Below are 22420 nucleotides of genomic sequence, written 5' to 3'. Positions count from 1 at the left end.
TGAACTTACAAAATTGGGATTCTAAATTCTTTGCCTACTTCTGCACGTAATGATATCTTTTTAGTATCTCATTTGTATTATTTCAGTTCAGATGAGCACAAAAATAAATGTATTCCATCACATCTGGAAAAGTACCGCAGAGAAATCGCTTAATATACAAAGCTGCACACCTCATTTCGAGGTTTGTCACTCATTTCAAAGCCAACCTTACCTCTGTCCCCCATCAACGTGGCTTTTGTTTCACTGTTGTTTTCATTAAATTGTGAAATCATTTTTCAAGGGAATTTGCAAGATCTTGAAAAGGGGAGTTTGGAAATAATATACTTGGCAGGAGGAGAATAAATCTCAGAACCACGCAGCTTTTCTGCAGCAGGTTCCCAATGAGAGCACCTTCCCTCAACTTGTGCACAAATTAGATAGAAAGGAACCCTGCTCTCTGTGAGAATTCATCTCCTGCCTCAGACCGGCCCCCCGCCGATGCGCGCTCACACAGCTGGGCAAGCCACTTTAACAAAGGGTCCCTGATATGCAAATAACACACACCCAGCTGCAGGTTTCCAAATGAGTCATTGTTCACCTGCTGGTTCCTGCCTCACCACATCCCTCTTGCTGCATGTGTTATGCATTCCCCCTTCTCCTCTCCCTTCCCTCCCAGTCCAACAGCCAAGGTCTGTCAGCTTCTGGAATAGCAATGAAAGGGCTGCAACAATAGGGGGCCAGGAGGGCGGTGGGACGAGGTGAGTGATGAGTTGGCTTACCAGCCACTGCTGCCTCTTGACATGTGTTATCTCAGCATTGCCCGGGGAGATTACCAGCCTTTGGCCTGCGATACAGAAAGACTTCCAGCGTGCAGTCTGCTGTCTGGCACCAATGACCTGTGTAAATAAACAAACCAATCAGGAGATGCTGCCATTACTACTGGCACCTCGGCCCTCCCTTATGGTGTTGGGTGACAATGGTTCAACCACAACTGGGGATGGAAGAATATTTAAGGTGGAAAAAAGCTGGATAGAGACCGGTGTGCAGCAGATTCTTTACGTGTTTTGCATCCGTGGCAATGACAAATGTAGCTAAATGCACCTGGTTGTAGCTGTCTGCTGTGATCTAAAGCCTGTTTGAAGGAAAAGAATAACTCCCTCTGTTATTTATTGTTGGAAGCAGAGTTTACTTTGCTGTCTTTAACCTCAGCAGAAATCAGAAATGCCAGTTTGAGAGCAAACTGATGAGTTCTAGGCAACAGAGCAAAGAGTCGTTGGTTGGTGTCGTGTAAATCAGTAAAAGAAGACCAGTGACCAAATAGATTCATATTTATTTTCCTGGAGTTTCCCCTTCTTTGACTCTCAGGCAATCTCATTCTATAAAAATGTTAATGCTGGTCTGAATATGAAGGGTAATTTTTTTCCCCCACAGCTCTGTCAAACATATCCTCCCAATAATTAAATGTGCATCCTTGGGCTCTAAGAGCAGGCTTGTTGAACAAAGCAACCGCAAATCCAACTAACCTTTGAAGAATGAGGGTGTCAAAGTATAAGCAGATGTTTTAATTTGCACAATGCTGGAATTTTTTGGATGCCAAATGTTCCTAAAATAGTTACTGTATCTAGACGGAAGAAGAAAGATACACTCAGAAATAACCTACAAGCCTGTCAGTTACAGTGACATTGTCTCCTTTAGCAGTTGATATCAGAAGTGGTGTTAAGAAAGCGATGCTAATCAGCAACCTAATAAGAAAGTATCATAATTCTATGATCATAACACATGATAAGAATAAAACAAGAAAGCATGGCAAAAATTTAAAGTATACACACATAGTCTCCATGAAGTCCATAGCTAAGTCAAATATGGGGTAAAATGAAAACACTCATGCTATCCCTTGGGTACGCATTAAAGGTTTCCAAAATGATTTAGGGGATGTATGCTATTAAAAAAAAAGAAGGGTACATACTTTAGCCATGAAATTATAGCATCATGTTGTCTAGCTAGTTGAACTTGCATTGCTTTGGGGAAATGTTAGCACACGTTTTTCGCAAGTGGATGTGTGCAGGAAAGATTTATATTAGACATAAGGAAAAATGTCCTGACTTTCAGAAGAGTTGTGAGAAGTCCAAATAGTTTACCCAAGAAGGCTGTGGAATTTACCTCCTGGAGATTTTTAGCAGCAGACAGGAGAGCCATATGTTTGAGTTTATTTCAGAGTAGTTTGAAATGAGGAGAATGGGCTCGTCAAGAGTTTCCCAGTCTTTCTCATTTTGTCCCATGCCTGGGAACAGGCTAGCAGTCCAGCTGCCATCCATGAGGGCTCTATCCAGCACTCGTCTGAATCTGTCTTCTCTCACGTCCTACTCACTCCTTACCATAAACCCCTGACCAAAAGGGTTCAACGACGTCACTCTCTCTGTATCGCTGGTGGTGGCTTGGAGGAGGAGGAGTATAAATTGGTGCAATCTCTATGGTGGAAAGTTTTTCAAAATCTACCAAAATTAAAAGCTCACAAACCCTGAGTCCCTTCAGTAACATTCACAGGACTTTATCTTACAGATCTATTCACATTTCAAAATAACCTATGAATTCGTGATTTATTGTAGCAATGTTTGTAATGGCCAATAATTGGAAAAAGCATAAATATCTGTTAAAAGAAGACTAATTAAATAAGTCAAGGCACAGATGTGTTCAAAGAAAGAGACAGCTCTATGTGCCCTTGTAAAAGGAATCTCTAAGACACTAACAAATGAAAATAATCAAGTCAGAATATCATGTATAATATGCTACTGTTTGTTTGAAGAAGTAGAAAAGACACTTACTTTCCACAGTAAAAAAAGGAACTTTTGAACTATTATACCTTTTGAATTTACGTGTAATATCCATAAAATAAAATAAAATAAAATAAAATAAAATAAAAGACTAGGAAAATAAGAAAACTTTTTTCCAGACCAAATCCCCTAAATAAAGTAGAGGATTTGTTTTGTCTTATTTCTTATTCTCTCTCGGTCCTTGGTAGAAAATCACTAGCATAAGGTGCCCATCCAGCGAGGACAGGCCTGTTTGACTCTGGTTTTCTCTTCTCCTTCTTGCAATTGTAAACTTTTTCAGAAGAGAGAAAGAGGAAGAAGGAGGTAGAGCTTGGTGAGACGGCACCAGAGAACACGTCCTTGCTTCACAATTTGGTCACGTTGCAGATGTGAATTGAGTAGAACCCCCTGAGGTTGCACAGAGGGTAAACTTCTGCCTAGGACCGTGGGAAAAGGCAAGAGGGGCCCATTGCCAAGAGATGACCATTTCCATAGAGGAAATCCAGAACCATCCTCTGGGCCCCACTGAGCACAAGGTGAAAGCTCAGCCCAACCATTGGGATTCCCCTTACTAAGATCTGTGTGGATACGACCTGATAGAAATATAACTAAGTGATGTTAACTCTGGAAGGCCTCATTTGGAACTTTGAAAATTACTTGAAAACACAGTTGTGGAATCATTTGAAGAGTCAAGCTTCTGTATTTAACACTATTGTTGGAGGCAGCACTTGGAAGATGGGAGTTAACAGGTATGAGAGGTGAGAGACCCTGGCAAGTGTTTAACCTCTCTAGACTGTTTCATCATAAAGGATATATATATATATATATATATATATATATATATATATATATAACCTCCCTGAATTATTATGAGAGTTCTTTGAGCACAGAGCACAGAGACGGCACTCAAGAAACAGTGACCAGTGGTATTCTCGGCTAAAATATTTGCCACCTCAGACATTTTGATTCTTTTCCAGAAGGCTTCTTCACTGACTGGGAAGAGACCCTCAGTGGCGTAATGAAAGAGACACTCATCCTGTTGCTGATACAAGGCGGCTAAATTAGAGATACTTCTCAACCTAATCTAGAAAGTCAAGACGTCCACAAAAGGCCAGAATCACTGTAAAGGCAACTGTTCAACACTTTAGATATTATATTCCTCCACCTAAAAAGATTCTACTCGAAAGAGGGGAGAGTTAAGTTCCAGGCTCCTACTCCTGAGATTTTTATTTAAAGAATACCCCATCTTTACTTGCAGCTGAGAGGCTAAAGATTAAAAATTAGCCACTGTATAGTAGCTGAGCAGTAACAATTTTTCATAAAGGTCTTTACTACACATTTGGGATTATAATTTCAATATTATGCAAATGCATTTTATGGATCTGTAATACAGAATGTGTACTGGCATTAATGTGCATTAGCGGGCAAACACAAAAAGGCTCCAAATGAGCCATTTTGGTGTCTGCTTTCAACATGTATTATGAATAATAAGCAAAATGCTCTGGTTTAGAACAAATAATATAAAATCTGAATTCCTCTTGACATACATCAGTGACACAGCCTTACTCAATTCCCAAGGAATTCTTCCACTGGACACAATTAAAAATTGCCTCTTAACCAATATATTTCTGCTTACAGTTTCTCTTCTTGAATGAGATGTGAAAGCAAAATAAATATGTTTAATATGAAAAGGGGGTAGTTTCCTCCTGTTGATCAAAATCAGGTGCTAACCAGGTAAGTGTGTTAGAAAGGGCGTGATCTCTTACATGTTAAGACAGTGGCCAAGATAGTTCTATTTTTAGAGGCGCTAAGTATTAAAAAGTGAAGAAGCATCTAAACAGAGTTACAAAACTTATGGCATATTTTCAGTTACTAAAATTAACAAATTTAATGTCTTTAACACAAAATATTTCAGATGAGATAATTGTGTTTTTCCAAAGATATTTAAATGATGTGTAAGTAACATTTCTTAATAGTGTGCTGCAAGCCTTGTGACCCAATATGGGGACCCAGGTTGAAATTTGTCTGATATGTGTGTTCTTTAAACCCTGTCAGTGTGTCTTCATGGTTACAGAATAGAAAAAATGCTCAAAAACTGGTTTGAGGCTCTTCTGGAATTCAGAGGCCTGAGCCAAACTGCTCTCCTGGCTTCTCTGAGGTAGAGCCTAAGAAATTTTTCTTTCCTTTTTTTAAAAAAAAATTTCTGCATTCCAGTTTTGCTTGATAACTAAGAAAGCAAGACTAAGCAATGTCACAGGCACTGAAGGTGGTAGCTCATTATTTATAAGTAATGTGAAATTTATAAGTAAGCTGATTATTTATAAGTAAATTGATTTAGTTAGAACTTTGGGGTCCACTGATCTTGTTTCTTGCCTGTGTGTTTAACACCTGACCCATTCTTTGGCAGTGAGGAGGAAGGCAAGATCGCGCTATGCCATGATTATGGGCTGGGCATTCAGTTAAGTAAGAATAATGTAAAAATCTTCTCTATCAAACAAGTTTCTTTAACTTAATGTATTTTGAAATGCCACAGATGTCATGACTTATCTTCAAAATGATAATAAAAAAACCCCATGCATTGAGGTCTTACTGTGTTACTGTTTCGTATGCATTATCTCAATTGACCCACAAGGTAATCCACCAAAGTAGGTTTTATAATCCCCATGAAATGGCTGAAGAATCTGGAGTTTAAAAAGACTAAGTAATTTGTACAAAATCACACAGCTGTATAGATCTGTCTAATTTTGCAACCCAAATTCTTGACTACTGTATACCCGTGGGTCTACTATTAATATGGTAGACAATAGTCTTGGCTCCAATTATCGTATAAGTTACAGTAATGGGGTTTGGTCCTTCAATCTGACATGGGCCGTACAATTAGTACTAAAGTCTGATCCAATTTCAACCAGTCATTACATCACTGTCGTCTACAATTGCTGTAGTTGTTTACTGCTTCCCATTTCCCGTCGACATTTCTCCAGTCTAGATAGAGGTCTGTGGAAGACAAGATGGATGCAGCAAGAAGGTCTATACAAGAACTCAATAAATATGTGCCGAACAAATAAATAAGATTTTTTAAGTTCTCCGATTCAAATTCAACAAGTCTTTGACTCTCTGCAGAGAGTAAGCTATGGTTTATGTCCTCGAGTCTTTAAAATTTCAAAAAGACCCAAATTAAAGCCTGTTAGTAGCAGGACAGCCCTTCCAAGTATTAATTTACAATTTATATTGGACGGAACTGAGTATATTGCATCCTAATTTGAAAACAAGCTATTGGTGACATGAAGATAAGGCTCCTACTCTAAGATACCCTCCTCATAGCTGAAATATGAGGTGCTGAATAATAAAACCTGAAGGACAGGGGAACAGGCTTGAGAGAACATCCTCTTGAAATACTATTCCCGGCACCATTTGCTGGGCCTGTTCTGTGCACTTGGCCCTTTGCACAATCTCGCTTAATCCTCACAGCCCCCAGTAAGGTAAATATTATTATCTTCATTTTGCAGATGAGGAAATTGAAGCTTAGGTAAGGTAAACTGTCCAAGGGCACATCGTTAGTAAGTAGCTGAATGAGGATTTAATTCCCGGTCTGCCTGATTTCAGAGTGAGAGAGAAACAAAGACAAGATAATGATTTTTCAAGGAAGAATCTTAATTTTCTAAAACCCTATAGCAAGTCTTGCCTTTCCTGTGGCCCTTATCATATTCTACTTTGTTATTTCTAGGATTCTTATATCACCCTTACTTAATTATAAAATGTTCTATTTGAGAGAAGACACCATGTGCAAATCAATTTTTTGCATTCTTCCCAGGGCTTTGTTCAGCACCTGGGACAAAGGAGATATTCAGTAGGTATTTCACTTATTTCTCAAATGTTTACTGAGTGTTTACTCTGTGGCCAAGTCCAGTAAGGAAGACAGCTGATGCCCTGCAGGAGCTTCCAGCCCAGTGGAGAAGGTGGTTGAAAGAAGCAGGGCTCTCAGCTGGGTGTGGAAGAGCTGTGATGGGAGAAGCAGGGGCAGCCGACAGCTCAGGGGCTCAGCAAAGGCTTCCCAGAGATGTCATCTGAACCTACTCCTGAAGCATCAGGAAGAGCTAAGCAAAGAGAGTGGGAGGATATCACAAGCAGAGGGAATGGGATGTGCCAAGATCCCCTGTTAGAGATAAGCACACGTCCTGTTCCAAGGATTGCAAGTCGTCTGGAGCATGTGGTTCATGTGTAGGGTGAGCGGGCTGCTGTGGGAGGGGAGGACAGAGGCAGAGGGAGACCAGTAGAAAAGGAAGTGGAGAGGTATCGGGTATGAGGGTCACAAGGGCCGAGTGCACCATACTAAAGTGCCTGTGCTTTATCCTGACCATTCTGGAGACTGTTTTCAGCCGGGGAGAAGCAAGACAAGAGCACAGTCTAGAAAGATCATAAGCTAAATTGTGGAGAACAGACTGGAAGGAAATAAGACTAGTGCAGGGAGCAAGATAAAAACCCAAGATAGTGATTGCTAAAGCCAGTGAGGGAAGGGTCTTGCCTTCTGGAGAAGAAAAGGCCATTTTGTATATAATTTGGAGAGACATACAAATATTTTATTATTATTCTTAGAGTACCTCACAAATCCATTTTCTCTCATCATTAATTTGTGGGAGCCACCTGGACTGAAACACAGACGGACTCTTCACTTTGAATGTCCTTGTGTCCAGGCATCCCAGTATAGTTCTCAAAGATTTAATTAGAGCCTTGTTGAGGCACTTTTTATCTTAACAATCTCTCTGCGGGCAGAGGTAACAGAATAACAGGAATCGATATAAACAACCCAAGAGGAATACCTAGGAAAGAAAGAAATATTATTTTTGCTGATGCACATTTTTTATTTTGAAAAATCATGAAGACCTCCATTAGGAAATCATTCTTCCTTGACATTGTGTTGCATGCTCAACAAATAGAAGGTAAATATGCTAAAATTGGTGTCTTTTTATGAAATCCACAAGACTATTAAACTCTTTGTTTTCACCCAACTGCTGAAAACATTTGTGTAGGCAATTTCAGTAAACATTTGGAGAATTGGAAGTGCTCTCTCCTACACATATGGTTCTTTATGAAGAGGTAATTTTTATCTATGTTCTACTCAATTGAATATTTATAAGTCTGTTTGGCCTCAAAGCTACCTGATCTTATCCCCCAAATACAATTGCCCTGTAAAGCTAAACTGAGATTTATTCAGTTACCCTTTAAGAACTTTGTGAGTTATTTTCATTTTCTCCCTAAGAATTTATTCCCAGTACAATCCTAAATTTGTCTAATTTGCTGTGTTATTGCAATTAGTCAATTCTCCCTTAGTTACACAAATAATAGCCTTATAAGTTTGAGGCTGTAAATCATTCATCCATTAAAAATGCCATTTCCTTGTACTGCAAATTCGATTCATTTAGAAGAGAAAAAGCGTGGCATGGAACAGAATTATGCAATGTCATGGACACATTAACATTTGGATCAAAATTTTACATTGTGTCAGCCAGTAAACAGTATAAATGGTTCCGATTTGCAATAAATAATTGTCTATTAATAGTCTGGCACGCTGTAGCAAATTACAGTCTCACTTGAGTAAGCACAGCTGTAGGTAGGCTCCAGGGCCGAGGGAAGCAAGTGCCACAATTGGTTTGAGTGGAAAGAGCCCTCAGGCAGAGATGCAGGGCAGCCCCCTTCTCCAGCAATGGGAAGCACACCTGCAGATTAAATGCCTGTGTTTGTAAACGCAGGAGGAGGACCCAGTGAGCCCTTATTGTATGTGGAACATTAGACGCTGCAGCTCTTTGCTATAAAGCCGGGAGGAAGCGTAGAAGCTGAATCCAACAAGGGCATCCTTCACGTTTGCTGAATGTGAAAGGGATGGCAGCATATTTTATTAACCAGAAAAGAACTCCTGGTGCAGAGGACTGACCTCAGTAGGGAAACTGGCTTATGGCTGGAGCAGCTACAACGTTGGTGTTGATTATGGAGCCAGTAAGAGACCGCCAGGAATTCAGGCTCCCCCACAGCCTCCCTTATGTGTAGGTGTGATTTAGGCCCTCTTTCCATCTTGCTCCTCCAGAATCTTCCTCTCTGGCCCACTGAAGAACCTAAAACTAATGCCATCTTCACTGTATGGCTCATGGCTTTTAAGCCCTGTTAAAATGCAAACACGTTGTCTAGAAAGGCTGGTAAATAGGTATATTAACATCCATTAACATCTTGGTGTGCAACAGGTTATCAACATGGCCAAAATTAGGGCACTGAGTAGGATGAGGTGGAACTCAGGACAGGTAACCTGTAATATGGGCAAGGGGAGTGTGAAGAGTTGCCCAGAAGACATCATGAGGGTGCTGGGCACTGTAGAGTGCAGGGGGCACACAGAGGGGACTAGGGAATGAACCATAAGAGTGACGGACCTTTGTACAGTTTATGTGTGAGGGCAAGCACTACTTCTATCATCCTCATTTCCCAGATGAGGAAACAGGCCCAGAGATGTTAGGGAACGTGCTCACCAAGTTTACCCAGCCAGGGTGACAATTGATACTGCAGTGTCAGGTACCTCTAAAAGCTCATTTATCTTCGTTCATAATTTAGCCCAAGGCTCTCTAGGAATAGCAGTGTTCGCTTATCTTAAGGCCATGTGGTTCAATTAATTGAAATTGTGACCCTTAGCAAATACCGATGTTTTATGGAAGTTCTATATCAAAGATTCTAGACTCAATTAGAAATACTGAATTTGTTCCTTTATTCTTACTACTATCCTATTCAGTGTCACTCAGCTCATAAAGAAAAAAATCCTTTATTTGCCTCCAAATTTAGCATTTATTTAATCTACACCCATACATTTAAAATACACAGAAAAGAGAAATAAAATAAAACATACATAGGAGAGTTAAAGCAGCCTTAGAAATCATATTTTAACAAAAGTAATGACATCTGAAAAAGCTGAACATCTAGAGGAATATGATTTTTTAATTGAATTGGGTAATATTTTCATCACAATTATAAGAAAAGTTTATTGAGCACCTATTAAGTATAGGGCATTGCCATGGATTTTAGATGATCGCCTAATTTTGCTTTTCATGTCTGCTGAAAGCCAAGTTTAATTTAGAGCTATTTCTCAAGAAGGGGGAGCAGCTGTGACTAATTTATGTCAATACTTCAGAACGTTTGAAAAATCGTTTTTCTAATCACCAGAGAATTATTAATCCTTGTGGTTGTACACGCTCTTGAGCAGTGTTAGTTTCTTCCGCATACTTGGACAATTCTGTGGTGTCATAACTGTGTCTTTGCCAACAATAGCTACTTTTTCTTGCACACCATTGGACTAATCCTCATACTCCTACTCAAAGTTTTTTTTTTTTATGGCATCGTTCTCCTACTCAAAGTTTTCAGTGATTATTTGCTTTCTTTCAAACAAACTCTTGAGCTTGCGTTCAAGGCCTCTACCATCTGAGCACTGCCTACCATTCAGTACATATTTCCCAGTGCTACCTTCTGCAAACCCTCTGTGCCTGACATACTCTCTGACCCCCAGGATACTGCACCATCCATCCACCACACTTCCCTCCCCCTTCCCCATTCCATCAGCCTCCAATGTCTCTCCCATGCTCTCCTGACCCCCTCCCACACACTCCCCACATCCTCTTTGAGACTGTTTTGATTACCCTTGCTCCTTTCCCCTCTAAAATCCATGATTTGGCACTTAGCACAGAAAAAGAACCGTGATGGACATGAGTGGGGCGATTTGCCATCCTTTTATACAGCTTCTCTCAATTTTGATTTAGTGGAATTGCACTGGACCACGGATGAGAACTGACTCTACCATTTTCTCAACAGGCAACCTTGGGCCAGCCACACGGGCTGTTTGAGACTCAATTACTACATATGCAAGATGAAGATCCCTGGCCTACGAACTCCACAAGTTTGTTTTGAACATCAAATGTGAAAAAGTACAAGAAAGTGATTAATAAATTCTAAAGTACTAAGTGTTGTTACTGTTCATCAGGTGGGTCCATACACAGCATCGTCTTCCTGCACGCCCCCCACCCCCCAACAACGCTAAAGAACACTGCATTAAAGTGGAGCAGACAAGGACTTAGGAAATAACCTAGTAATGATGTTCCACAGTTCAGGGGTCTATCTATATATCTATTTAGGAGAATTAGACAAATGGCTCCTTTTATTTACTTCAGATGGCTTTTTGGGTTGTGAAATTTCGGCCACCTGTTTCTGCCATGTTGGAACTGGTAAAATTTCTAGATCGTCAGGTTTTATCCAGTGCTTAGAGGCATGGCCTAAATCTCTAGCTGTCTATCTCCTATAGAAAGCAGTTGATAAATCTTTGTTGGCAAAATGAATGAATACGAATTTCTTATCTTTCAGCGAGAATGTGATAACTTCTAGATATTGATGTTTATACTTCCAAACAAATTTGCTCGTGTAATTTCAATCACATTCCTCAAATACAACTTTCTCTGGAGCTAATTGCTCCAAACATCTGAACACCTGCGTAGTTACAGGAGCCAGCAGCCATTAACACTTTCCACATTTACTTGCTGAATGCATACTTTAGACCAACTTAAAATGATGCAATCAAGAGGTCCACTAGTCCTCAAAATGTCTTCATCTTTCAGTATGGAACCAACAATAATGATTTGCTTCATTTGTGTACTACACACCGAAGACATGAGCTTGCCTATCTACTATGAAATAATATCTGTTATTACACGGATAACTACACAGTAACTCCATTGGAAGCACTGGTGATACACAGGATGCTATGTCAATGCACCTGTGTTATCTTCTGATGGCCATCTCATTAACTCAAGTGACCTCCGTAGCTCTGTTTCTCCCCATTATTTCCTTATTCTGGGCCTCTTTACAACACTTTACAAGACTGTTAGGCAAACAATCAATTAATCAATTAAACTATGCAGTTAAAGCTATTTTTAAAAAAAGAGGATCTGAAGTGCGATCCTATTGCATTTCGTTGGTTTGTTTTCCATCGTCATTTGACATACATAAGCAACTTCAGAGCTGCGTCCATTTCCTTTTGTGTGAAATTAGAACTATTTTCACTTTGGAAAGAGCTGCAACAAGTTTTTGATTAAATCCTCTCTGTTCACAAACAGAATCGCAGCTTAAAAGGGTCTAAGTTCAGACTAAAAAATGTCAATCAAATTTTCACCTCAACACTCTTAAAGGAAAAGTTCACGTTTGCTCCTCAAACCTGAGTTGACTCCCAGTCAATTTGTATCTGGTTATACCAAACTTGACTTTTCTACCGTCAATCTGGTCCTGACCATCATCTCTCCTTACAAGCCCCTATTCAACTGTAAAGCAACTATAGCCCAGGAGATGAAAACCCCATCAGCATTTTCATAGCTAATGACAGGGCCACAAAAGAGAAAATAACAGCAGGAATCTGAAGCCAGTGCTTTTATTGGACTAACTAACGATATAAATAAAATGGTCCCTGACTGAGCTTCAGAGAATCGCTGTCTCTTTATCAGCCCATAGAAAGCAGATCCAGGAGGGCAATAAATACGGCACATAACAGAGTGGAATTAAATGATTAGGCCTGAATTAACACCCTGTTTCTGAGCCTCACTTAGTGTTCCATGGCCCCAATGAAACACTGCAATTCACAAACGCTCAAGGCCCATTTAATTTCTATTTCAAGCTAGTTCAAAAGAAGGGATTACCTATAACTCCCCCCTATTCCATTGTATAACTCCCGTATAACGAGAGTATAACCACACTGATCCTGTCTAGAGAACTGTTAGGCAAAGACACCGTGCTATAGGAATCACAGAGAGCAAATCCTTGTCCCTGTGGAAGTGACAAAGCTGCCCTGGATGGGAAAATAATGAATGAATTAAATCAACTTGATTATTTTCCATGGTATAAACAACAGAACTCATAACTGTTAGTCCCAATTTTTTCCTTTTTGAACTGGCACTTTAGTGTGACAAAGATCCTAAGTCTTAACTGCAAAATGGAATTTAATATCACCTTGGAGGATAACACATGGTGGCCCATTCCCCAGTGTGCCATATGCTACAGGATAAGATGAGTGAGTTCAAGTTAACCCTTATTTGAGGGAAGTTAATACTGTTCTACACATTTCCATCTATACAGTGGCTCAGAGGAAGAAATCCGAGGATGATGTTGGAAGAAGACTTCACTATACCAGTGAAGTACTTAGAAATTTCAGATGAAATACACAGCAAGAGGAAACTGAGGCATAAAATCCACTTTGCATATCTGTGACCTGACATGAAATATGAGATCAAGGTATATTTATAAGGCAATGTCCTTGAGAGTCCAGAGGTAAGGGAGCTCACGGTTTTGAGCACTTAGTACTGGGCTGTTTTCTCATTTAATTCTCATAACGTCCTATAATGTAGGCCTGATCATTCTCATTTTATAAATAAGGAAATTGAGGCTCAAAGAGTAGTGTAATAACTGCCTAAGTTCACACAGAAATTGGATAGGCTGAGAGATTCAAATCCAGTTCTAGCTGATTCCAAAGCTAGACCTTCCCATCAATACTATGGTATCACTTGCTTAAGACTCCTAGCCCCACTGGAGCTTTGACTTAGAATCTTCTAGAACAACCAAAGAAGTCAGCCATCATGTGAAAGAGGGATGAGACTGATTCAGTATAGTCCCAAAGGGTAGAAAACGAATCAAAGGATGTTGGCCCCATATGAGAACATCTTTTATAAAGTCCCAGGAGATCCAGACATTCAACCACTTGAGGAGCTGTCCTCCGGAAGGTAGATGCAGCTGTGTATCCAAGATTGCTTCAGAGTGTGAGTCACGGTGTGAGTGGAGTCCACAATCTATCTGTTGTCACCTGAAGGAGTACCATGAACCCTGACCGAAGTAGATCAGGAGAATTTTTCCACATTCTCAAGAATGTGGGGTCTGCCCCTACCCACATTTCCCTTAACAGCTCAATATAGCATATAGTCGTGTTCAGGACAGTTAGGAAGGGACCTTTCTCACTAGATTGAACTTTCTCTCCCTTGATACTTTTGGACAACAAAATATGTGTAATCCTAACTCAAATTTATGCTTGAGTACCTTCAATGAAATGTACACTAGCACACACATAATTCTCTCATGAAATAATCTCACTTAGCGGGCCTGGGCATCGAAGACCACGTTGCAGAGAAGTTACAGTAATGAACTTTTTTAAAGATGATCACTCGTAAGTTGACTGGTGATGATTCACTCAGCTTAAGAGTGTTGAGTTGTGTCTATCTGTTGAATTATGGTCAGTAGGAAATAGGCAGGAAAGTGTCTAATTTCATGTTCTATGCCGGAGACTTGTACATTATTAGTACCCAATAAATTCACTAAAATTCTTTTGACACACGATTAATGTTATATGATAATAATTACATCTACTCCTTTATGAGTGATAAATTCCTTGCAATTTTATGTTTGGAGAAAAGATCTTTGTTTACCAAAAAGAGATATTAATATGATTTAAGTGAGTTTAATTTGAATTATTAATTTTTCATTCCTTGGCCAGTAGTTCTTAAGCAAAGGTCTAGATTGCATTTGTTCATATGTGAGTCTCAGCTTTAGTGGTTGTTCTTGGCTACAGTTTTTAAGAGTAACAAGGCCCCTGATAACTTCTGGCCTAACTCAGACATAATCCCAGGCTTCTCTTTGACTTTATTTTTCAGTATTAATTTAAGTGAAGTAAAATCTAGCTCACTGTGTCCGCAATAAGAGCCAGACTACGTCTTGAACTTGAATCCTTGCCTACTTGACTCCACAGCAAACCACGGCTTCAAATAGCTTGTTCGGTCGACAGGACTAATCTGAGCATTTTCCCTGCCAATTTGCTTATTTAAGTGGTTGTTTTCGCACTTTGAAGACATAACTTCAGTTTTAAAAATCCACATAAAAATGGATTGAACTAGGAACAAAATAATAGACTGCCAGAAGTTTTCATTTTCAACTGGCTACAGGCGCAGAGTGTAATGTAATTGCAAAGAAAACTTCCTTTAAAATTGTGATCTGCATTTATGAGTGAATGGCTTACCATGGTAGAGAGAACAGTGTCACCATTTTTAAGCTGTATGACTTTTCTGTGAGTTTCTTCACCTACCAGGAAGATTGTACAGTAGTTCCACCTTATCCACAGTGGATATGTTCTCAGAACCTCAGTGGATGCCTGACACCACAGATAGTAATGAACCCTATACATACTATATTTTTTCCTCTGCATACATATCTATGATAAAGTTTAATTTATGAAGTAAGCACAGTAAGAGATTAACAACAATAACTAACAATAAAACAGAACAATTATAACTATATACTGTAATAGAAGCTACTGTAGAGCTTAGGAACCTCAGCATAGGATATTTTTCTTTCTTATTAAGTCAAGAACTTTCATCTTTTCACTTACAGGAAGCACTTCACAGCTTCTCTTTGGTATATCCAAATTGCCAGCATCACTATTCTTGCACATTGGGGCCATTATTAAGTAAAATAGAGGTTACTTGAACACAAATACTGCAATACCATGACAGTGGATCTGATAACCAAGTCAACTACTGAGTAACTAACTGGCCGGTAGCATATACAGCGTGGACATGCTGAACAAAGGGATGATGCACATCCAGTGGGGACAGAGAGGGACAGCACGAGATTTCATCATGAAACTTAGCGTGCAATTTAAAACTTGTGAGTTGTTTCTTTCTGGAATTTTCCGTTTAATATTTTTGGACCACAGTTGATTGTGGGTAAAGGGAAAGTGAAACCGTGGATGAGAGGGGACTACTCTAATACTTTACAGGAATCTCATGGAAATCAAAGGACATAAAAAAAATTTGAATTGTACTCTCAGAAAACCATAAAGTGTCATGCAAGTATGAAGTATCACTGTTAATAATTCTTGATGAAGATTGACCGGGATTTTAGATTCTCATCCTTGCAGTGTCGCTTTTTATTACCCATTGACAAAACCCCTTCCCCTCTGGCTTTGTTTCAGACCTCGTAAAACTTGGGCCTCCTTCACAACAATTAATCACTGATCACGTACAGTTTAAATCCACAGTGCCAAACTACAAAGCCACTTCTAGAACCACACCGCCTGACCACCTTGGTCTCCTTAATTTCCATTTCTTGGTCTAAACCCCTTTATTTGAATTTGACAATGTATTTTTCTTTTGACCTGGATTTTGCCAAAGTGAAGCTCTCCAGGAAGTTGTTTCGCCAGGTCCTCTGACATTAAAGAAGCTATCCTCTCAGGGAAACCCATAAACTCACTGCACCTCAGGCAGGTCTCAGCTCAGAGGCCCTCTTTACTATGTGGGACACACTGTTCCTGTGATTTGAAACCCTTCTGTTCACCTACAGTATTTATTTGCTTGTCTATCATTCATCTCCCTTCTCTGCCTGTTCCAGAAGAGGAGAAGCAGTGCTTGTCTTTCTCACCAAAGTCCCCTGGGCCTAGAATACTTCCTGGAACCTAGTAGAAGCCCCATAAATTGTTGAATGACCAGGTGAATTGCTACAAATAGAAAAAGTCGTATTTAATATCACTAACACATTTAGGTCTGAATATCATTTTTTCCTTCCCCCAATGAAAACTTAACACTTTTTTAATTTCTCACAATAAAAATTTCACCAGCTAGGTCCTTAGCAATATTAATTCCTTACTTCTATCACTGTCTTCTCGGGGCCTGAGGCTGGGCCAAACATGAGTGAGGTTTTCAAAAAACATATTTTTAATATAACTTTAAAATATACTCACTAGGGGAAGGCTCATAAAATTCAGCTTCAGCCACGATGGGGACTATGGGCTGCCAAGTGCTGAGTAAATAAATCATCAAGTCATTTTGGCATCCTGTGGGCCAGAAGGAATATCTTCCTCAGTAGATTTAAAGAGACATGGTTCTGAAAGGAGCAGGAGCAAAGTGAGCGATTAAATATGTACTCTTGTATTATTCTTCTGGAGTTTGGACAGGTTCCTTGAAGTGGTGATTGTCCATTTTGCCGAGAACAGATTCTTTTTTTTTCTCTTTATTTGGAATCCATTATGGATGAAAGAATTCATCCCAATATCCACCACAAATGCCCCGTAGCCTCTTTGCAACTACTGGTATACTCAAAAGAGGAAAATACAACCCATAAGTCAGAAGAGCAGTTTATGAGGCCAGTTTGTGATCATGTATGTGTAGCATGGATTCAGGTAAGTCAGAGGCCACACAAAAGAAATCAGCGAGGACAATGGAGGGTGGTCTGTGTGATGCAGGAGTCTGGAGGGGCTGCTAGATGGAGAGATCCTGTATCAATGGCCCAGGGTGGGGGTCCAGACTAGAGCTCACCTGTGCATATCACAAACACGCAAAAACACACACACACATTGTGATCGTCTGCTTCCGGTCAAGACTCCCTGGGTAATCCAATCCAGGTTGCTCAACTGCTCAATGGCCTGTGGAAACTTGCTGAAATGAACACTGAATAAAAATGATGTGATGTGTCCATTTCCTGTGGATTCAGAAGCCAGGCCAGGAATCTGAATCCTTCCCCTGACCTCAAAAAAAGGAAAAGGAAAAGCAGCTCTGAGGTTTGCAGAAGGTTCTTTTTCAACACTGTTCATAAAAAGTGACTGTAACTGTCAATCAGGCCAGTGGCAGCAAACACTGGCAGGGTGTCTTCAGAAGAGTTGATTAAAATATGGTGCCACTGATGTAAGAACATACAAAACCCAACTCATTCTGGGGAACACCTCAAGGCCTGATGTATGGGGTATCTGTGGGAACACATATTCAGACACAGAAACATCACAGGCACACTTGTACCCCCATATTTGAACGTGCACATATGCACACACATGTGTGCACATGCACGTGCACCCACAGCAATCCACTTCTTGACAAACATCCCTTTTCTGCTACCTTGTCTTACATGTAGCCATGGCCAAAAATTAAAAATTGTGTACAGTTCCTTTTTACTAAAACCAAGGCCGGTTTGGTTTTTATTCTCAAGAAGAAATTCTTATCTGACTACTTATCTGTATCTGTCTTAGTCAGTAGCTGATAGACCTTCCTTGGGTTATTAACCAGTTAGTTTCTCCCAGAAAAGAGGTCGTTAGCGTCTCACATTACTCAGGATGTCAGGACATGCAGGTACAAGATCCTCTCATATCGGTTTATCTTTAATTTAATCTCTAGATTTTTCAGTTCCAGCCATTGCCTGGCTTCCACTTAATAACACATTTTATCTGTTGGTGGTAGTGGTTGTGTGTGTGTTTTTTTTAAACAACTCGATAACCAATATAATGATGACAGAACTGACAAATTCGACATTAATGGATTTCCTTCCTGCATTTGGCTCCAAATGCCAAAAGCTAGAAAGGATGAAATAGATTCCAGGCAGTTACAGGTTAAGGACATTTGCATAAATTAGCAAGTTTTGCAAATGAATTCATCTAGTGCGAAGTAAGACACGGGACACTGCATTTTAATAATTGACATTCCACATGAAATGCAATGTTCTTGAGGAGGAAATTGAGCTCCAGGTTGCTATTAGAACCAGCCGAGCAGCACGGTGGAAAGAAATGCCATCCCCCATTATGTGAGTTACCACTCCTGCATAACGACTACCCGCATTCTGATGGACTCCTTTTAATAAAAGTACTAGTGTGCGCTCATCAGCGGTATTGAACAGGAAATGAAAATAAAGAGTTCTTCAGGATGCGGCCTTAACGTGCAGCCAGGAACTCTTTACCTTCTCTTTCTAAAGTAATCTTTCATTTTCCGTTTGATTTGGCAGCAGGGCCCCCACCCGCCTCCTTTCAATTTTATGGAACTCTTAGGAGACTATTTAAAATATACAGAGTGTGAGTAAATATTTTTAATTATCCAATTTGGAGGTCGTCTCTCATAATGTTGGTTAAATTACAAATAAAGATAAGTGGGCCATTTTGCGGTCTCCTCCTGGCCTAATTTGTTTAAGAACATGCCACATTGCAAATATTAGTGAGGAGGCCAGCCTGACGCCTTTCTTCAGGTGTTAGCCAGTCAGTCAATGTCAGGGTATCCAGAACGTCGGAAGTACAAACTGCTCGCACACGCAGTCTGAGGGCTGGAGATGAGTCCACCCATAATAGTGTTTCCTGGCATAATTCATAATTAACATAAAATGAATTAAATCACTCACTCAATAGACTTTTTTTCCAAGTTCATGTAGAGTAAGTGTGTCATATCAATTAATTTTCAATGAACTGCAGCAGCCAATAAAATTTCTCCCAGACACAGGTAATAATCCAAGATATCGATGGAAGAGGTATCATCGTTTATATGAGTATAAGCCCCAAATCATGCCCAGGGAATAGCAGATACAGTTCTTTCTTTGGAAAGGGAACACGATTATTGCTAGCTGCCTCTTGTTCTTGCAGTTTGTTAAGCTTTCTTTCTACTCTTACTTTTCACACTGATGCCTTTTAATTTTGCCTACACAACTAAATTCCCCTTGTCTAGCTGTCCATTTTTGCAGGATATTGAATCTGAAAATGTTAATACACATGAACAAATTAAACCTATTCAAATAGAAAGGATGGATTATATTGCCCATATAATTGAAACATTTTCAATGGCTTTTCTACGTGTTCATAACCACAAATAATAGATATATTAAAAAATTAATGCAACCTGATCTTTGGTTTGTAGAATTCAAACAGGCATCTTAACTGATATTTTGGGGGAGTCCTTTTTTTTTTTTATTTTTTACTGAATTAACCAGTTGATTTTGGTACTGTGTAGACAAAGCCCAAAAGCCCTACATTTCTTTGTTGATGATGTGTGATTACACAACAAAGAAACCTGTGCCCATTTGATTTGTCACTTCCGAGCCTGTGTTAAATGATACTTCTCTGATTCACCTAGTTTTTCCTAAACAATATCACCTGTTAACCAGAAATGCTTATGATTTTATACTCATTTTTCTTTCGCCGAAGGAATGCAGTTGGTCCTTGGGTTAGATACGTTTGATCATTTGAGAGGACAAGCTGTTCTCTGTGCCTTCATCTGCATGTGGTAATATCACAGGAAGGAATCCCGAGGAGCCTTTTGGTATGTGTAATGAGTCGCTGTGGCTCTTCTCCCAATAAAGGGTGTGTTCAGACTTTGCTTATTTATAGACCAATGGAGAGAAATTTCCACTGTTCTCCAGCAGGCTGAGGATAAACAGCTCTTCCGTTTCTAGCATTTAATGTTCACAGACACAAAAACAACTGCTCTGAATATTAAGCCAACATTCGTATTTTTTTTCCTATGAAGGGGAGAAATCCTTGAATACGAAACAATGGAGAGTTCAGATATAATCTTTCCCATTTTAGAACTATTTTATTGCAACTTGTTTTCCTTAACAAAGAGGCTCTCTAGACTTACCTTGGTTACTGGATCAAGCAACGCCTCACGTGCTTTGACCTGAGAGCTTAGGCTCCGTGGGATGAAATCACGTTGCTTAGGGCAGTGCAGCGAGAGCAGCAAATGTCCTCTGACCAGGTGGTTACTGCCAGGTCGAGCTGCTCTTCATGAGTATGTGTGCAGCAAATGCTTTCTATTTTCACATTCTAGATAGAGCAAGGAACAGCATAAATTATCCCTAATTCTTGATTCTGTGATGAAGTAGCCATCTGGTCTGATAGTACCGTGACAATGATATAGGAGTGAACACTCTATGCTTGGTCTACTGCACAGAAAAGGACAATAGGACATATTTTAAAGTGTCAAGATCCATCAGAAACATATTCAGGAAAGTTTGCATTTATGAAAATAGATAGTACTGAAGATACATCATGATGCAAATCTAACCATGGCTGCCGGGCAGCTGAATTAAATTAAGAGTAAATCTGAATGTTTCCAATTAAAAATGTGTTGTTCCTTTTCCTGCTGTGTTTTCCATGTCTGTAAAAAAGATGTTTTATTGTACTTCTTTCAGGAAGTTCTGTCAACCCCAGTGATTGCCTATGAACACCTGGAGGCAGTGTCTGTATTATTGCTGTAGGAAGCCAGTCAGATGACAAATAGGGCTGCAAGATCTTGGGTGAGACAGATGAGAAGGCTGTTGACCTGCCTGTCCCTCTCCTTTGACACGTGTATGTGGAACTCTTAGGCTGTAAACATATGACGAGTTTGGTGATTTCCAGTCAGTTATTGGTGAAAATTGTGTTCACCACTAACTTTGTGTTCATCACTAAATTTGTGTTCGTCACTAGATAAGCCATATGTATCATTGGCATGTAGTTCACACACAGAAGAACTACACAGCTTTAACATAGACAACGAAGACATTGAAATTGTTAAAGATTTTGTTTATCTTGGTTCAGTCATCAATTTAAATGGAGGCTATAGCCAAGAAATCATGAAAAGACTGAGGCTCAGAATGGCAACAATGAAAGAATTAGGAGAGATCACCAAGTGTAAGGAAGTGTCAGTAGGGACCAAGGCCAAGATTATCCACATGCTTATATTCTCATTTATTGTGTATGAATGTGAAAGTTGGACAGTGAAGAAGCCTGACAGGAAAAAAAATGCATTCTTTTGGAATATGGTGTTGGAGGAGTGCTCTATAGATACCCTGGACTGCTAGAAGGGTGAACAAGTGGGTACTAGAGCAAATTAAGCCTGAACTATTGCTGGAGGCAAAAATGATGAAACTGGGGCAGTACTACTTTGGGCACATCACGAGAAGGCAAGATTCTTTGGAAAAGACAATAACGGTGGGAAAAGTAGACGGCAGCAGGAAAAGAGGAAGATGAAATATGAGATGGATTGACTCCATAAAGGAGACCATGGGCATGAGTCTAAAGGAGCTGAGGAGGGCTGTTGACAAGACATTGAGGACATCACTCATTCGTGGAGTCAACAGGAGTCAGAGGCAACTTGACAACACATAACAACAACACATCGTCAGCAAGGGGGTTATTGAGAAATCACAAGTATGTGAGCACAAGGTGTATTAACAGAGTAGTAGGAAGTTTATTTTTCTGATGGCTTCCCATTTAATTTATTTATTGTCCATCCATTCGTTCAACAAACATTAAGTGTTTTTCATGTATTCAGCACTGAATTAGGTGACTCACTGAAGTTTGGGGGAGGAGGACAATAACTTATTTTGAGAGTCCTAATGTAGTTGATGAACATTACTTCAGTAGGAGTGATTTGTAACCACACCATGATTACTTGTGAACACCCAGAGGCAGTGTCTCTTTCATGGCTATAGGAAGCCAGTCAGATGATTATCAGGGCTGCAAGATCTTAGGTGGGACAGATGAGAAGCTGCCTGAGCCTAGGTAAAAGACCTTCTCATTGGGTGGATGTTGTGGGTGCTAAACCCAGCTTATAGGAGCTGGTATGGGCACAGAGTCCAGAGGATGGAGGAAACTCAGTTATGATCTAAGCAGTCAAAACTAGGAGGTCTAACCCAAAGGGCAGAACACTGCATCAAGATCTGAGTAATAAGGAGTGCCTCCAACTCTTAGTGGAGGACAACATTCAATAAAAATTGAGCCTTTGCTATTTTAATTTCTAACGGATACATAACACTACTCACAAGACCTCAGCACTCTTTCTGTATGGAGCCTAGATCTT

The 22420-nt window shown here is 39.8% G+C and overlaps 1 long non-coding RNA gene across 2 annotated transcripts in view; it reads right to left on the bottom strand.

Moving 5' to 3' along the window:
- LOC139076711 (uncharacterized) overlaps nucleotides 1-20439 on the bottom strand; it is a 44938-nt gene extending 24499 nt beyond the window's left edge. The window contains exons 1-2 of one of the 2 annotated variants that reach the window (XR_011528600.1): nucleotides 20216-20439; nucleotides 759-875 (exon numbers count right to left, since the gene is read on the bottom strand). This is a non-coding gene — a long non-coding RNA (uncharacterized lncRNA). Of the gene's footprint in view, nucleotides 1-758; nucleotides 876-16575; nucleotides 16715-20215 lie in introns of those variants that run through there. The other variant, XR_011528599.1, reaches the window with a different exon arrangement.
- Nucleotides 20440-22420: the final 1981 nt, after the last annotated feature.

Source organism: Equus przewalskii, chromosome 17 (genome assembly GCF_037783145.1).
Source record: "Equus przewalskii isolate Varuska chromosome 17, EquPr2, whole genome shotgun sequence".
Lineage (NCBI taxonomy): Eukaryota > Metazoa > Chordata > Mammalia > Perissodactyla > Equidae > Equus > Equus przewalskii.
The sequence above is the reverse complement of the archived record's forward strand: the minus strand, read 5'-3'. Positions and strand labels throughout refer to the sequence as shown.